This window comes from Quercus suber, unplaced genomic scaffold, assembly GCF_002906115.3.
Source record: "Quercus suber isolate HL8 unplaced genomic scaffold, Cork oak 2.0 scaffold_380, whole genome shotgun sequence".
NCBI classification, from domain to species: Eukaryota; Viridiplantae; Streptophyta; class Magnoliopsida; order Fagales; family Fagaceae; genus Quercus; species Quercus suber.
In genome coordinates, this window is record NW_027069832.1 from 122,494 (window position 1) to 139,008 (window position 16,515).

Below are 16,515 nucleotides of genomic sequence, written 5' to 3' on the forward strand. Positions count from 1 at the left end.
AATAACTGAAAAAAAAAAAAAAAAATTTAGGCACTGTAGAAATTAATGTTAAAATGTTGTGGACTTAGCATTTTTTTTTATTTGATCTATAAGAAATTGAGATTTCAACAATTGTGAAAATATTGTGATAACAGTAAGTGTTGTAACATTTTCTCAAAACATTTATTTTTCGTTGTGGTTGGCCATATTCTCATATTTTATTATTTTATTTCGACTTGTAAGAAATTGACACGTCAATAATTGTGAAAATATTTTGAAATTTGTTGTGCCAATATAATAATATATATACCAGCTTACATACATATTTAAAAGAAAAAAAAAAAACACAAACCAATTACAAAAAAAAAAAAAAAAAAAAAAAAAACTTTAGGCACTGTAGTTACCATGCCAGTTAAATAAACCAAAAATATTATACAATAAGTGTTGTAACATTTTCTCAAAACATTTATTTTTAGTTGTGGCTGGTTACAGTCTCATATTTTATTATTTTATTTCGGCTTGTAAGAAATTGACACGTCAATAATTGTGAAAATATTGTGAAATTTTTTGTGTCAGTATAACTACCAGCTTACATAAATATTAAAAAAAAAAAAAAAAAAAACTTTAGGCACTGTAGCTACCGTGCCAGTGGAATAAACCAAAAGCACTGCACAATAAGTGTTGTAACATTTTCTCAAAACATTTATTTTTAGTTGTGGTTGGTAACATTTTCATATTTTATTATTTTATTTCGACTTGTAAGAAATTGATACATCAATAATTGTGAAAATATTGTAAAATTTGTTGTGTCTGTATAACAATATATATACCAGCTTACATAAATATTCAAAGAAAGAAAAAAAACACAAACCGATTACCGAAAAAAAAAAAAAAAAAAAATTTAGGCACTGTAGCTACCGTGCCAGTTGAATAAATCAAAAGCACTGCATAATATGTGTTGTAACATTTTCTCAAAATATTTATTTTAGTTGTGATTGGTCACAGTTTCATATTTTATTATTTTATTTCGACTTATAAGAAAATGACACATTAATAATTGTGAAAATATTGTGAAATTTTTTGTGTCAGTATAACAATATATATACCTGTTTACATAAATATTTAAAAGGGGAAAAAAAACTGTAACTATTGTAGCTACAGTGCCACTTGGCACTGTAGTTACTGTTCAAAACTTGGAATATTAAAAAAAAAAAAAAAAAAAAAAAAAAAAAGCTCACGAAACCAAAGCCTTGTAGCTACAGTGCTTTAGCACATTTGCGCATGTTAATAATTGTGAAAATATTGTAAAATTTGTTTTGTCAGTATAACAATATGTAGGGACTCAATTTAGATTTGACCCTGAGTACAAATGGGTTTTCAGCCCAACAAGCCCAAACAATAAATTTTTAGAGCATGGGTTCAAGGTTTAGGCGCTGGCCGTCGTTCACCAAGCATGAACTCTTTTATAAAAGAAAATACTTAGAGTTAATTTACAACTGGGGGGATGCTCCTCGGACTGTGGCCGAGGAGCCCCTTTTCTTCTTCTTCTTCCTCCCCCCCTTTTTTTACTTTACTTGGTTTTCTTATATAGTCTTCATCTTCCTATCTCCTTCTTCCACCTGTTGATCATCCATTTGCCTCTCTTCTGGTCGTCCGTCCCATCAGAGGCCTTATCAATACTCAAGTGGTTCACTCTGATCAACGTTGCCCTGCTAAGGGGTTATATCCCCATTAATGCGGCCAGAGGGGTTAGGTGAATGCATTAAGTATGAGGGTGACAGCTTACTTTGGGCCTGGTCTTTCCCAAAAATCATCCTTGTCATGCCGAGGACGAGGAGGTCCTCGGCGTGGATTGGGAATAGAGGCTTTCCCCAATTTAGCCTTGAATGGTCAGTATTCCTCGGCGTGGGCCTTGGGCCTGTTACATGATGGGCCGAGGCTATCAGGCCCACGGGCCCCACAATAGCCCCTCAAAACCCTGCTGCACGTTCCCTCGGACGGGGAGGAGGGTTTTGATACCTGCGGGCCCTCTAGACGAGTCGCCCCACTTCGGTTCGTGTTAATGCTAGCGACTTTTCGACTGCCCGATACGCGTTTTTGGCGTTTCAAAACTTAATGTGTGCCCACATTAAATTTTGGCGGTATCACGTTTCCCACTTTCAACGGTATGATGGTAATTGTTCGGTGGGGATTTCCCGCTTTTATGGGCAAGCGGTTACATTTGGGGAACCTAAGGGGGAGTATAAGTACCTGTTTGAACCGCCTAGTTTCCTCATTTTCGCGCTTACAATTATTGATGCGTATGATTTGAATCTGGTTCAACTTGCACACTACCTGAAGAGCATCGTCATACTTCTGTAAGTCTTCTTCTTCCAGTGACCCCGAATTTTCCTTGGTTCTATTCTTTCTTTTCTTCTTCTGGAATTTTTAGTTGTCCTTGGGGGATGGGTAAGTTTAAGAAGTTGGTTGAGTTCGACGAGATGATGAACAAATTCATCGTAGATTATGGGATACCCAATAATGTGAGTCTGAAGTACTGTGAAGAAGGGGAGTGGTACATTAGGAGGAGAGAGGGTGAAGTCGTGATCCCGATAGTCGCTTTCGTAGAGGGAGGGATGAGAATCCCTATGAGGCCAGTGACTCTCAATTACCTTAGGCATTTCCGCCTGGCTCCTACTTAGTGTGCCGTGAATGTATTTAGGATATTAGGGTGTGTAGATACCCTGAATGAGAAAATGGGGCTAAGACTGACTCACCACGATGTGAACTGGTGCTACAACCTTCATCACCTGAGGGGTAAGACGTACTATATGAAGACAAGGGACGATAGGGTTCGTCTCATCCAGTGTCTTCCTGATTCCAATAAGGGGTTGACCTAAGATTTCCTCATAGTGTCGGGGGAATGGCACAACGGTTTTCATTGCCCAACAGTAGAGGGGGAGCCAGGTAGGGTATCCGAAGTAAGAGACAATCTAGGTTTTAGTATTTTCAAGTTTTATAACTGTATATCCGATTTGGTTGATTAATCATAGGAGTTTCACTTTTCTTTTCGCAGATCCGCACGCCTTTGCACGTCATTTCCACCTGGTTAACAAAGTGGATTTGGAAACCGTTCTTAGGTCGGACCTTTTCCTGAACGAAACTGATAACTAGGTCAGAGCTGCTCATCAAATCCTTGGATGCGACGCAGCTCAGAAATCATTCCCGGTCCCGAAGCACGTAATTAGAGCTCGTGACCCTCGGCTTACGCAGATTACCGTGGTGGATGGCGGTTTTGCATTTTCTGAGGGGTCTTATATACCTAAAGGCATTCCGCTAGCAGGTCCCTCCTCATCCCAACAAGTAACGGTGGCCGAGGAAGGATTATCCAAGAAGGCAAGGGAAGTGGTTGAACTGAGTTCTTCTGAGGACGAATATAGTGTGTTCAACCTAGCTGATCAGTCCGAGGATCCCTCTGGTGATCTAGGAGACCCTCATTTGTCCGAAACCGATCTTCGGTCCCTAAGAGTTGGTACTCAGGCTGAGATGGGTTTAAAAAGACAGCCATAAACCAATCTTCTTGACCTGCTCGAAGGCGGTTCCAAGAAGGGTGCACTGGAGGAGTCGCAGCCCCAGCCCCTAGCACCTCCGCCCTAGATTTTAACTGTGCAGACCAGGTCATCCTCTGTCCCCACAGTATCAGACCCTCAGACCGAGTCTCATGACCCAAAAAGGAAGAGACCTTCCAAGGGTAAGGAGCCAATGGATGGGAGCAAATCCCAATCCCCGCCCGAAGAGGGTAGATTTCGCAGGCCTCCGAAACAGCTGAAGCTCGGTGGTCAACGGAAAGGTAAGAAGGCCATCTAGCAGTCCGAGGCTCAAGCCTGGCTGCCCGCTGCCATGCTCCATGATTAGCCCCTGCTGGATAACGCGTCGATACAGGAATCTCAAGGACCCGAGGGGGCTCTCGTAGCCGAGGCCCTGGAGAAATCTCTTCTTCTTCCCACTGACATGGCCGAGCTAAGAAATATGAGTGGGTTAGAGGTTGTCCTTGACCTTAAGAAGTATCTAGGCATGGTGGATCCTTTGGCACCTATTTACTTTATTCAAATTTTGTCGCTTAGTACCTTCCTTTCTCTTTACGAAGTTACTTGTTTTTATTGGCAGACTATCCAGGCCCTTTTCAGGTTAGGCGAGGAGGTCGATGGCCAGAGTAATGCCTTAGCGTAAGAGTGTGACAAGTTCTTGGAAGCTGCTAATACCCTCAAGAGATCTGAGGCTGACCTAAAAAAGGCAACCGAGGATCTGGAGGAGATGACGAAGGCCAGGGATACTGCTGTCTCCGACCTAGCCGTGGCCAGGAAGCAAGCTGAGGATCAAACTAATCGCTTGCAAGACGTTGAGGGTCAACTACAGACTGCCAAAGGGGACATTGCCTATATGACGGAAAAGTTGACCGTGGCAATCCATAAGAAAGGTGTTGCCGAGTATGCCAGGGACGAGGCTGTGAGAGCCAAAGACGAGGCGATATTTGCAAAAATAGACGCTGAGCGCTCTGTAGAACAGGCAAAGGAGGAGGCTTTCGCAGATGGGGTGGCTAAGACTGAAGCCACCTTTCGGGCTCAAGTTCCTGCAGTGTGCAGGCATTACTGTTCTCAGACCTGGCATGAAGCCCTCAACCAAGCAGGGGTTGATGCCTCATCTGACCTTAGGAGGGAGGACAGGGTATATTACCCTATTGCCATTCGCGAGGCTGCACCTGCTGCTCCCGATGAGGGGTCCTCATTACTTGCGGTTGAGAGTCACGATAAGACCGCCGAGGATATATCTTTAACTGACCAACCACCTGAGGAGGTTGAGCCCTAGAGAACGTTGGGGGGAGTTATAACCGAGGGTCAGGAAATACCACAAGACGTGGCGAGGCCTCCGGCGGACCTTTCGAGACCAAGCCCTTAGGCCCTAGCTAAAGTCTTATGATTTGCTTATCGAATTAATTTGCCTACTGAGTTAGGGAGACTAGTATACGACATAGGATAATTTTGTTTATTTTCTCTTTTATCTTCTCTTTTATCTCATTTTGTTTCTTGCCTCAGTGGCGTTGTAAGGAAGTTGTATACTTTCCGTTTGAACTGAATGTTTAATACTTTGCTTCCAACTAATGATATTTTCTTTTATTTGCTTTACTATAATATTATGCTCGATATTTGTATTCTATTCTGGAGTTAGTCTCATGAAACCATCTGTTATCCTTCAAATGTAAATCTAAAGACCGTATTATAGCTTGACTCTAGGTAACGCTTTGGTTTTTCTCCAGACAGTTATTTTCTCCATGGGTTTGAGTTCGAGGACCATGCAATACCTTGGTTTTTCCTAGTACTTCTATTTTTCTGTAAGCATCTAGTTTCCCCATAGGTTTGAGTCCGAGGACCATGCAATACCTTGGTTCTGTCTAGTACCCAGGTATAATGGTGTGAATAGTTTTACCATAGGCTTGGGTCCGAGGACCATGCAATACCTTGGCTCTGTCTACCACTTCTATTTTTCTGTAAGTATCTAGTTTCCCCATAGGTTTGAGTCCGAGGACCATGCAATACCTTGGTTCTGTCTAGTACCTAGGTATAATGGTGTAAATAGTTTTACCATAGGCTTGGGTCCGAGGACCATGCAATACCTTGGCTCTGTCTACCACTTCTATTTTTCTGTAAGCAGGGGTTTGTCCTCGGACCGCCTTACTGGAGATGATTCCTCCTTGGGTCGGATTATTATCTTTACACGTGGCATTGATCTCGCCTCCAGCTCGAGGCCCCATCTTTTTCATTTATGAAGCGCCCTTTGTCTGTTCGTGTTCCGCGTTTGACGCTTCGATCTGCGAAACGCGCCTTCATTAATGTCCTCGTGAATTAACACGAGTCCAACGGTCTACGGCCTCCTTGGAAATTGGTAGCTTTATTATTAGCCCAGCTGATAATTCTCTTTTCGAACTCTGCATGAATTAATTCTCACAAACCCCCATCCCTTATATAAGGTGAGGAGATGGTTTCTCCACAATCCATGAACTTCCCAACACGAACAGAAAAGACACATCCTTTTAGCTTCCCAAGCCCTTTTAACAACCCCGCCGGAATTGTGACTGGAATTGGCAAATATGAGGCGGCTTTGGGCGGGTGTGAGGACATCCGTGCCAAAAGCCATTATGGCCGCAGCCCCCACTGGGCTTCCGGTGCGGCAGAATCTAGGCATAACCCTGATGGCACCATACAAGGTGGCCCGGAGGGATGTTGTTAAAGTACCTAACGTTTCTCCTCGGAGCGCACTCCCGACGAAGAAGATGTGCGAATTCACATCATGGGCGGTGCTCGAGTGTTGCCGTCTCCAACGGTCAACACTCGTGAGGATTGGAGAGAATCAAAGGAACATCATGGGGGAAGGTATCTCGGAGCCCTTGCATCTGCTCCTCTCTTTGTTCCAGCTCCGCCGCGTCGAGAAGGGAGTTATCGGTGGCCTGGAAACAAGATGGCCCTCCCCCTTCCCTGCTTTTTGTGTCAAGCTCTCTCATTCTCTTTATACCAATAAAAGCACGGCTTGACACTTCCCTCCGGCTAGCTTTTTTAGGGCGGGTCCACCTGGGCCTCTGATTGTATAACTAACTGGTAGGATTAGCTTATAAATTTGTTTGTAAAACACGCCTGCCTGAGCCTCTGATTGTAATTTGTACTGTTTCTATTTATGAAATAATAATATCAAGATTTCTCTTTTCGCTGTCAAATCTTCTATTTTTTTTTTCAACCTATTGTAAAACGACCGCTTAGAACAACCGCCTGGTGTGCCGGCCAGCACCCTAATCCTCCCCATAGACGGCGCCAATTGTAGGGACTCAATTTGGATTTGACCCTGAGTACAAATGGGTTTTCAGCCCAACAAGCCCAAACAATAAATTTTTAGAGCATAGGTTCAAGGTTTAGGCGCTGGCTGTCGTTCACCAAGCATGAACTCTTTTATAAAAGAAAATACTTAGAGTTAATTTACAACTGGGGGGATGCTCCTCGGACTGTGGCCGAGGAGCCCCTTTTCTTCTTCTTCTGCCTCCCCCCCTTTTTTTACTTTACTTGCTTTTCTTATATAGTCTTCATCTTCCTATCTCTTTCTTCCACTTGTTGATCATCCATTTGCCTCTCTTCTGGCCGTCCGTCCCATCAGATGCCTTATCAGTACTCAAGTGGTTCACTCTGATCAACGTTGCCCTACTAAGGGGTTATATCCCCATTAATGCGGCCAGAGGGGTTAGATGAATGCATTAAGTGTGAGGGTGACAGCTTACTTTGGGCCTGGTCTTTCCCAAAAATCATCCTTGTCATGCCGAGGACGAGGAGGTCCTCGGCGTGGATTGGGAATAGAGGCTTTCTCCAATTTAGCCTTGAATGGTCAGTATTCCTCGGCGTGGGCCTTGTGCCTGTTACATGATGAGCCGAGGCTATCAGGCCCACGGGCCCCACACAATATATATACCAGCTTACATAAATATTTAAAAGAAAAAAAAAAAAAAAACTTTAGCTATTGTAGAAGTGGCACTGTAGTTACTGTTCAAAACTTGAAAAAAAAAAAAAAAAAGTGGCTCACAAAACCAAATCAGTGTAGCTACAGTAATTTAATGCATTTGCGCTTTTATATATAGTAGCTACAATACCAATTAACTAAACCAAAAGAATTGTAGCTGTCGTGCATAAACGCATTCACAATAAAGTAAAAGCACTACACAATAAGTGTTGTAATATTTTCTCAAAAAATTTATTTTTAAATGTGGTTAGTCACAACCTCATATTTTATTATTTTATTTTGACTTGTAAGAAATTGATACATCAATAATTGTGAAAATATTGTGAAATTTGTTGTGTCAGTATAACAATATATACCAGCTTACATAAATATTTAAAAGAAAAAATAAAAAACACAAACCGATTATTGAAAAAAAAAAAAAACTTTAGGCACAGTAGTTATAGTGCCGGTCAATAATTGTGAAAATATTGTGAAATTTGTTGCGTCAGTATAACAATATATATATCAGCGTACATAAATATTTAAAAGAAAAAAAAAAAACACAAACCGATTATTGAAAGAAGAAGAAAAAAAAAAAACTTTAGGTAGCTACAGTGCTGATAACTAAACTAAAAGCATTGTTGTAGCTACAGTGTTACAGTGCATGCGCTTTGTTGTGTTAGTATAACAATATATATACCAGCTTACATAAATATTTAAAAGAAAAAAAAAAAAAAAAAAAAAAAAACACAAACCGATTACTTTGGAAAAAAAAACTTTAGGCACTATAACTACAGTTCCGGTCAATAATTGTGAAAATATTGTGAAATTTGTTGTATCAAAATAACAATATATTCCAGCTTACATAAATATTTAAAAAAAAAAAAAACTTTAGGGACTATAGCTACAGTACCGGTTAACTAAACCAAAAGCATTGTATATTAAGGAAAAAAAAAAAGAAAAGAAAAGAAAAGAAGACTCACGTGAAACTAAAGCACTATTGCCACTACAATGCTTGCACAGTGCAAACACATTGAGCGCACAATGCCAAAGCACTGCAGCGGTATAGCCACTTTTATATGTAAGAAACAAGCCGGGCACAACTTAGTCTGCTTTGCCTAGTCTAAAGTTTTGGTTTTTCTTGATGTCTGGTAGTCATTCCAACAACCAACAATGTTGCTAGCATGTACTACAAACATGCAGGCTATTGCCTATTGGTAGGAGGAGATGATTGGAAACATATAAGCCCAAATAAAGAAACCTACTTCGCCACATCAGGAGTATGACCAAGTAACATGCTTTAGTTTAACACATGGGAAAGTGATATGGACCTGAATGGACTGGAGAGAATAGCATAATGCCTATATGATCCTCCTTGTTAGCCATTACAGTACTTGCCACATTACAGTTTACTTGTTTCAGTAAGACAGTCCACAACCATTCAAAATATATAAATTTTACCACTTGGGGGCTATGAGTAAAAGGCTTTGGAGGGACAGCCGAAAGCTGAATCTCTTCTATATATTTACTTTCAAGTGTCCAATAATCAATCTATCGTCTAAAGAACTAAATTCATTCCACCAAAATAAAAAATAAAAATTAAAAAAAGGGAGAGAGAGAGAGAGAGAGAGAGAGAGAGAAGAATAAGGTTAACTAAAAATAGTACTGTACTATAACATGAACAATAATACATGTAGGAATGATTAATATTTTTTACTTCCTCATTATTGGAACTACAACAAAAGTATGTTTCTAAGTTCAATCTCCAGTTTGTTCATTTCATGAAAGACAAAGAATAAATAAAAAATAAAAAGGAACAACTTTTGTATATCTACAATTCATTATTAATAAAGTTAAAAATGAACAGATGTGCCCATGGAAAATGTCACAATGTGCTTATATGAACATCATACAGTTGCAGGTTTGAGGGAAAGGAAATCTGAAATCTTGTTGGTGTAGAAATCTGGTTGTATGGAATTGTTTGGATTCTGAAGCATTGGCAATGTAGTCACACCTATCAAGACAAAAAGGGGGGGAAATTGGGCTTGATCAGATTATATATGACAATACACGAAGCTAACCAAAGGATAAATTATTCAAGAATTAGTTACCTGAGAGAACGAGAAGAGTTTTGCAACCACCATTTTGTCCAAAAAGAATATCAGTATCTAATCTGTCCCCAACCATGCATATTTGTGACTTGAGAATGCCAAATCTGTGGTTGATCAAATTGACGAGACAAATATTATAGACCTCATACTTGATGAAACTGTTATTTTCATAATTTCCACAAAAGAGTTTAGGTCTTGCGAAATTTAGCATCAGGTCATAGCTTCTATGAATATTGTTTCTTGTGTTGTTGACTGTTATATGCACACTTAAGCCCCATGGTTGACAAAAACAAAATCACATACTGTTAGGACTCTTACATGATAGGCCATTGACTCATTTATATGATTGTATTGTACATTTGCATTGTATTGTAATAATTCACTAGGCAGGTAATCAGTTACTGTTGTTACAGTGAGTTGGTTAGACTAACTACCTATTTGTGCCTATTAATAAGGGAATGGTACTGTGATTAGAATTAAGCAGAAATAAGAACACTCTTAGTCTAAGTCTCTCTTCTCTCTCTTCTCTATTCTTAAGAGGACCGGTTCCCTTGAAGTAACCATCTCAATTCAACCATTTTCATTCTTTTGAACTGTCAAAATCTTAACATTTGGTATCAGAGCAGTTCTTCCTACTATTCCACCGTGACAGAAACTGGTGCTTCTCTTCAAATCCAAGAACAGATTGCAACTTTGAGCAGAGTTACAAATCACCATGATCAGACTCTACAAGAAATTCAGAACCAGGTGCAATCAATCAATGCCTTTATATGCAGAAAATGGCAGAGGCAGAAGATAAGAGACATTCTTCTTCTTGGTTACGAGGACACGCAGCTTCAACTGAGTTGACACTGGTTAATACATGCAAACCCTTGAAATTGGAATTTCCTAAATTCCAAGGAGAGGATCCAAGTTGCAGGATTTATAGGGTTAACGAATTTTATCTTTCTACGATACACCAGAGCATCAAAAGGTACTTACGATATCTTATCACATGGATGGGGAGGCATCAGTGTGGTTCCAGAATGCTGAACAAGTTGGTTTGTTTGTGGGTTGACTGGGGCTCAAATGGATGAAAGGAGTAAACAAGGGTTTTGTTACAAATGTGATGAGAAGTGGCAATTGGGTCATAAATGTAAAGGTGCTAAGTTATTTTTATTGGAGGGTTCATCTTTGTCAATTGAACGCAATTAAGGTATGCAGTTGGTAGAATTAGATGATCAAGGAGCTGTAGTTGGGCCCACAGATCATGAAGTGATGGAAGATAGTTGTAATGCTGAAATTACACACTACGCCATGGTGGGTAGCCCTTCATCAAATACTATGAGGGTTCAAAGTAAAATCAAAAATCAAGAAATGGTATCTCTCCTTGATAAAGGGAGTACCCATAATTTTCTAATGCCGCTAAGTTATCAAGTCTGAAATTGCAGTTTGATACCTCCCAAATCTTGAAGTCAAAGTAGCTAATGGCTCTATGATTAGACACGGGGGTTGTGTCATGGGGTAACTATTTCTATGCAAGTTCGCAAATTCATAGTTGATTTTAATATACTGTATTTGGGGGGTTGTGAAGTTGTGTTGGATACTCAATAGCTGCGGACACGGGGGGAGATTTGCTGGGACTTCCAGTTATTGACCATGAAGTTCTTTTATATGGGTAAAAGGGTGTTGCTCCAAGGTCTACAACCCTTGGATTCTACCTTCTTAAATGGTGAAAGTTTATTTAAGACTTACTTGAAAAAGTTGGTTCTATATATTTTTTTTAATGATATTCTGGCATTCAGTAAATGTTCTAATGATCACTTAAAACATTTGAGGGTTGTTCTAGAAGTGCTTCTTACCAATCTTTTTTTTTTTTTGTTTTGATAAATAAGAAAGAGATATATATTCAAAAAACTAGAGAAAAAAGATAGAACAAACAAAGAACAAACTAATTACAAAGGAGAGAATTAAGGAACAATGGAAGAGAACCATTGAAAGAAGCAAGCAACTGGTCTCCAGAACTTTCCATCTCCTCAAAAGTCTACCAATTACTCTCCCTCCAAATACATCACATTAAGCATAACGAAGCTAAATTCCAAATGCTAGATGAGTGCTTTTCCAACCAATCATAAAAAGAACCACTGAAAGAAGCAAGCAACTGGTCTCTGAAACTTTCCATCTCCTCGAAAGTCCGCCAATTACTCTCTCTCCAAATACACCACATTAAGCATAACAGAGCTAAATTCCAAATGCTAGATGAGCACTTTCCCAACCAATTCCACAAACCAAAAAGAGTATCTACAACCGATCTTGGAAAAACCTATGAAATCCCAAAAGATTTAAAAACCAAGCTCCACGACCGATACACCTTTACACAATGAAATAGCAAATGATCCACCGTCTCCCCACTACAACAACACATAATGCACCAGTCAATAAAATCAAAGCCTATACCCCGCAAATTGTCACCTATAAGAATCTTATCCCAAACTGCAGTCCAAATAAAGAAAGAAACACGCCAAGGAGCCTTAACCTTCTAAATACCTTTCCAAGGAAAGACAATGGGCAAGGGATCTTGAAGCTTGTTCTAAAACAAGCGGATATCAAAATCTCCATTCTTCTTCAACCTCCATTTCGTACGGTCTCTATTTTTATTTGGGGGTAAATTAGATCCCAAATTACAAAGGAATTCATCCACAACACCCATCTCCCAATCATTTGGTTCTCGAATGAAACGAACATTCCAACTTCTCTATTCCTCCATCCCAACCTTTCAAGAGAAGAGTCCATAGAAGCCTCTCTATTAGTGGCAATCCAATACACAACCGGAAAGGTCACATGGAATGGTAAATCTCCACACTACCAATCTGTCCAAAACTTCACTTTATTCTCCACCCCTACCTCAAATTGAATATTTTTGCTAAAGACCTCCCAGCCCATATGGATACTTCTCCACAAACCACACCCATGCACACCCCTACCTAGCTTGGAAGTCCATCCCCTCATTCCTCCCTAAACTTCAAAGCTACAACCCTCTCCAAAACCTTGTCTCCTCAACCCCAAATTGCCATAACCATTTCCCTAGTAAGGCTTTATTAAAAGTAGTTAATTTCCTTACTCCTAAACCACCATTTTCCATAGATGCACACACCTTATCCTACCCCACCAAATGTGTCTTGGAATCCCCCAATAAGAAATCTCTTTGCAATTCTCAATTTTGTTAGCCACATGCGTAGGGATGGTAAAAAGAGATAAATAGTAAGTAAGAAGATTAGATAACGTACTCTTAAGCAATGTCAGTCTTCCACCCGGCCAACTTTCACTCAATTTTCTTCAAAATAGAATTCCAAATAGTTGGAGATTTATGGGAAGCCTCCAATGGCATACCAAGATAGGTTATAGGCAAAGTACCAATCCTACAACCCAAAATCTCTGTCAAGGCATTCACATTATTAATCTCCTCTATTGGAACCATTTTTTCACTCTGTCATGGTATTAACCTTCAAACCTGTTACAGCCTGCATTCACAAAGTAATAGCATCCAAAAATGTAGGATTTGCTCCACATCAACATCACAGAAAAGAATTGTATCATCTGCAAAGATGCGAGACACATTCCCCTTCACCCCGCCTACCATCAACCCTAAAACCACGAAGTAAGCTGGCCCCTTCAAGTCTTTTCAACATCCTACTAAAAACCTCCATCATAATAAAAAACAGCATAGAAGATAGCGGGTCCTTTTGTCTCATTCCCCTTGAGCTTCCAAAAAATCAGCTAGAGACCCATTGACCAAGACAGAGAATTGAACCATAGATATACAAGTCCAAATCCACTTGCACCACTTCTCCCCAAATCCCATTCTCTTAAGAAAATCTAGGAGAGTCTCCCAATTCACATGATCATAAGCTTTCTCAATATCTAGCTTACAAATAATCCCCAGAATCTTACTCTTCACTCAACTATTAACACACTCATTAACAATAAGGACAGAATCAAATATCTGTCTACCATCCACAAAACTATTCTGAGATTTAGATATCAACTGATCCAAAACCTTTTTCAAACGATTTGCTAAAACCTTAGCCAAGATCTCATACACACTCCCCACCAAACTAATAGGTCTAAAGTCTCAAATATTAGAAGCATCAGTCTTCTTAGGGATTAATGAGATGAAAGTCACATTAAAAGAATTTTCAAACTTATTGTGTTGATAAAAATGTTCAAATGCAGCTAAAACATCTCTTTCCACAACTCTCCAGCAATGATGGTAAAAGGCCATAGAGAAACCATTCGAACCTAGAGCTTTATCACCTTCTAGATCTTTGACAACTCAAATAATCTCCTTCTTTTCAAACCCTTCTTTCAAGCTAGCCCCTCTCCAACCCTCCAATTTGTTCAAACTCCAAACCTTCCACAAAAGGCCTCCACTCCTCGGTCTCTTGATATAGATTTTTATAGAACTTTACTACCTGATCTGCCACCTCAGATTCTTCCTCATAAATCACCCTATCCACCTCCAAAATAATCAGATGGTTATACCTTCTGCGGGAGTTAGCCACCTTATGAAAGAATTTAGTATTGTTGTCTCCTTTAATGCATTGCATCCTCGATTTTTGTCTCCATGAAATTTCTTCCAAAGAAAGAAGATTCTCTACTTGAGATCTCATCACAACCCTCTCATGTATCTCGTCATCAGAAAGGCCAAACTCCCTTTCCTTAGCATCCAAAAATCTAAAGGCCTCCAATAATTCTTTCTTTTGATGACCAACATCTCCAAACTCACTTTGGTTCCACTGAATAATGTCTTCTTTCAAAACCTTCAATTTTTTGGCAAGCACATAACTAGGAGCACCTGAGAAAGAGTGGCGATTCCACCAAGAATGAACCTAATTTGTAAACCCATCCGTCTTCAACCACATATTCTCAAATCTAAAAGGACTCTTTCCCCTTGCCATTCTCCCTGCCTCCACTAGAATTGGGAAGTGGTCTGAAACAGGGCGGGGTAAAATCCGCAAGATCACATCCGGGTAGTGGTCCTCCCAATCATGAGAGACCACGGCTTTGTCTATCCTAGACATCAAAGGCTAATCTGAACCACTAGACCAAGTAGCTTCCGCCCTCCAAAGGCAAATCAATCAAATTAAGCTCCTTAACAAACTCAGAAAAATTTTCCATTGCCATGTAAGACGTGACTGTAAGAGTGAATTTAAATCAGAGGAAGAGGGAAGAAGATGATCAAGGAATGAGAATTGGAGAGAGAAGTGAGTGTTACTTCGAGGGAACTACCTCCAGAACAGAGCAAGGTTAAGAGGGAAGAGGATTCACTGAATTGATCTTTGTTACCCTTTCTCATTCATCAATTCCATTATATACAGTTTACAATCAATCATGATGAGTTCACAGTAACTAACTACCTTCCTTAACTAACTTCTGCCACATCACCAATGCTATCTAACTAACTAACAGACTAACTACCCAACGGCTTGACAGCTCACATTACCACTAAGCACACACTAATCACTTATACAATTATGATCTTAACAACACCTTCCCCCTTTAGAACAGTTTGCCCACAAGATGGGGAAATTGTTGTTGCAGAAGAATCAAGTCCTCCCAAGTTGAATCATCAACCGTGCCCCCTTGCCATTGAATGAGATGTTGAGTAATAGTCCTGTTACGAAGCTTGTGAGATCTAGTTTGAAGAACAGCTACTGGTTCAGGTGTTAGGAAGCCTTGAGAGTTCACTGATGGTAGCAAGGACAGAGACACATTATGCTTGCCCAACTTAGTCTTTAAACAGGACACATGGAACACTGGATGTATGGCAGACCCAGCAGGTAAATCCAGCTTATAAGCTACTTCACCAATTCTTTTCAGGATTTGAAAGGGCCCAAAAAACCTGGGAGACAACTTATGAGAAGCCCTATAAGCCACTGATTGTTGTTTGTAAGGTTGTAATCTGAGAAACACCCAATCACCAACCTTGAATTCCCTCTCAGACCTATGAAAATCATACTGCTGCTTCATTCTGGCTTGTGCAATCACCAAATTTTGCTTCAATAAGGAGAGAATAAGCTGTCTTGATTGCAGGGTAACATCTACTGCTGCCACTTGAGTTGTACCAGGTATGTAATCCATCAATCGAGGAGGAGGAAAACCATACACAGCCTCATATGGAGTACACTTAGTTGCTGAATGATAATTGGTGTTGAACCAGAATTCAGCTAGGTACAACCAATCTGACCACTCAGTAGGCCTGTCAGCAGAAAAGGACCTCAAATACTGCTCTAAACACTTATTCACAACCTCAGTCTGGCCATCCGTTTGGGGATGATAAGCTGAAGACATAGCCAACTGTACTCCCTGTAATTTGAATAGTTCAGCCCAAAACTTGGCAGTGAAGACAGGATCTCTATCCGAGACAATAGAAGTAGGCATCCCATGCAATTTCAGTACATTTTGAGCAAACAAAACAGCCACCTTAGCAGCAGAATAAGGGTGAGAAAGGCCTATGAAATGAACATATTTAGTGAGCCTATCCACCACAACCATTATAGTATCAAACCTTTGAGATATAGGCAGTCCACTGATAAAATCCATACTGACAGCAGACCAAGGTCTATCAGGGATTGGTAGGGGCTGTAGAAGCCCAGCAGGTTTGCAAGTCTCATGTTTCATTTGTTGGCACACTCCACATTCCTTAATATACTGTTTTAAGTCTGATCTCATTCCCACCCAAAAGAAATCTTNACTTAAAAGAAAAGCAAGCGGGGAGTTTGTAGCTGATTGAAGAATTCAAGAAAGAAGTAGTCCGTGGATTCGGAGCCTGCGCGTGGTCGTGTCAGGAAGTTCTACTGGTGGGTAGCATTAGGAAGTCGAGCGGGGAGCTTGTAGTCCTTTTGTACGAACTTCAATTCTTTCATAGTGAATT

General features: G+C 40.1%; 1 long non-coding RNA gene across 1 annotated transcript; it reads right to left on the bottom strand.

Annotated features, from left to right (window-relative positions):
• Positions 1-9,140: 9,140 nt before the first annotated feature.
• LOC136062087 (uncharacterized) lies at positions 9,141-14,734 on the bottom strand. The gene is made up of 2 exons (XR_010623930.1): positions 9,603-14,734; positions 9,141-9,505 (listed from the first exon to the last, which is right to left on the bottom strand). It is a non-coding gene; the product is annotated as an uncharacterized LOC136062087 (long non-coding RNA).
• Between the last annotated feature and the right edge of the window lie 1,781 nt (positions 14,735-16,515).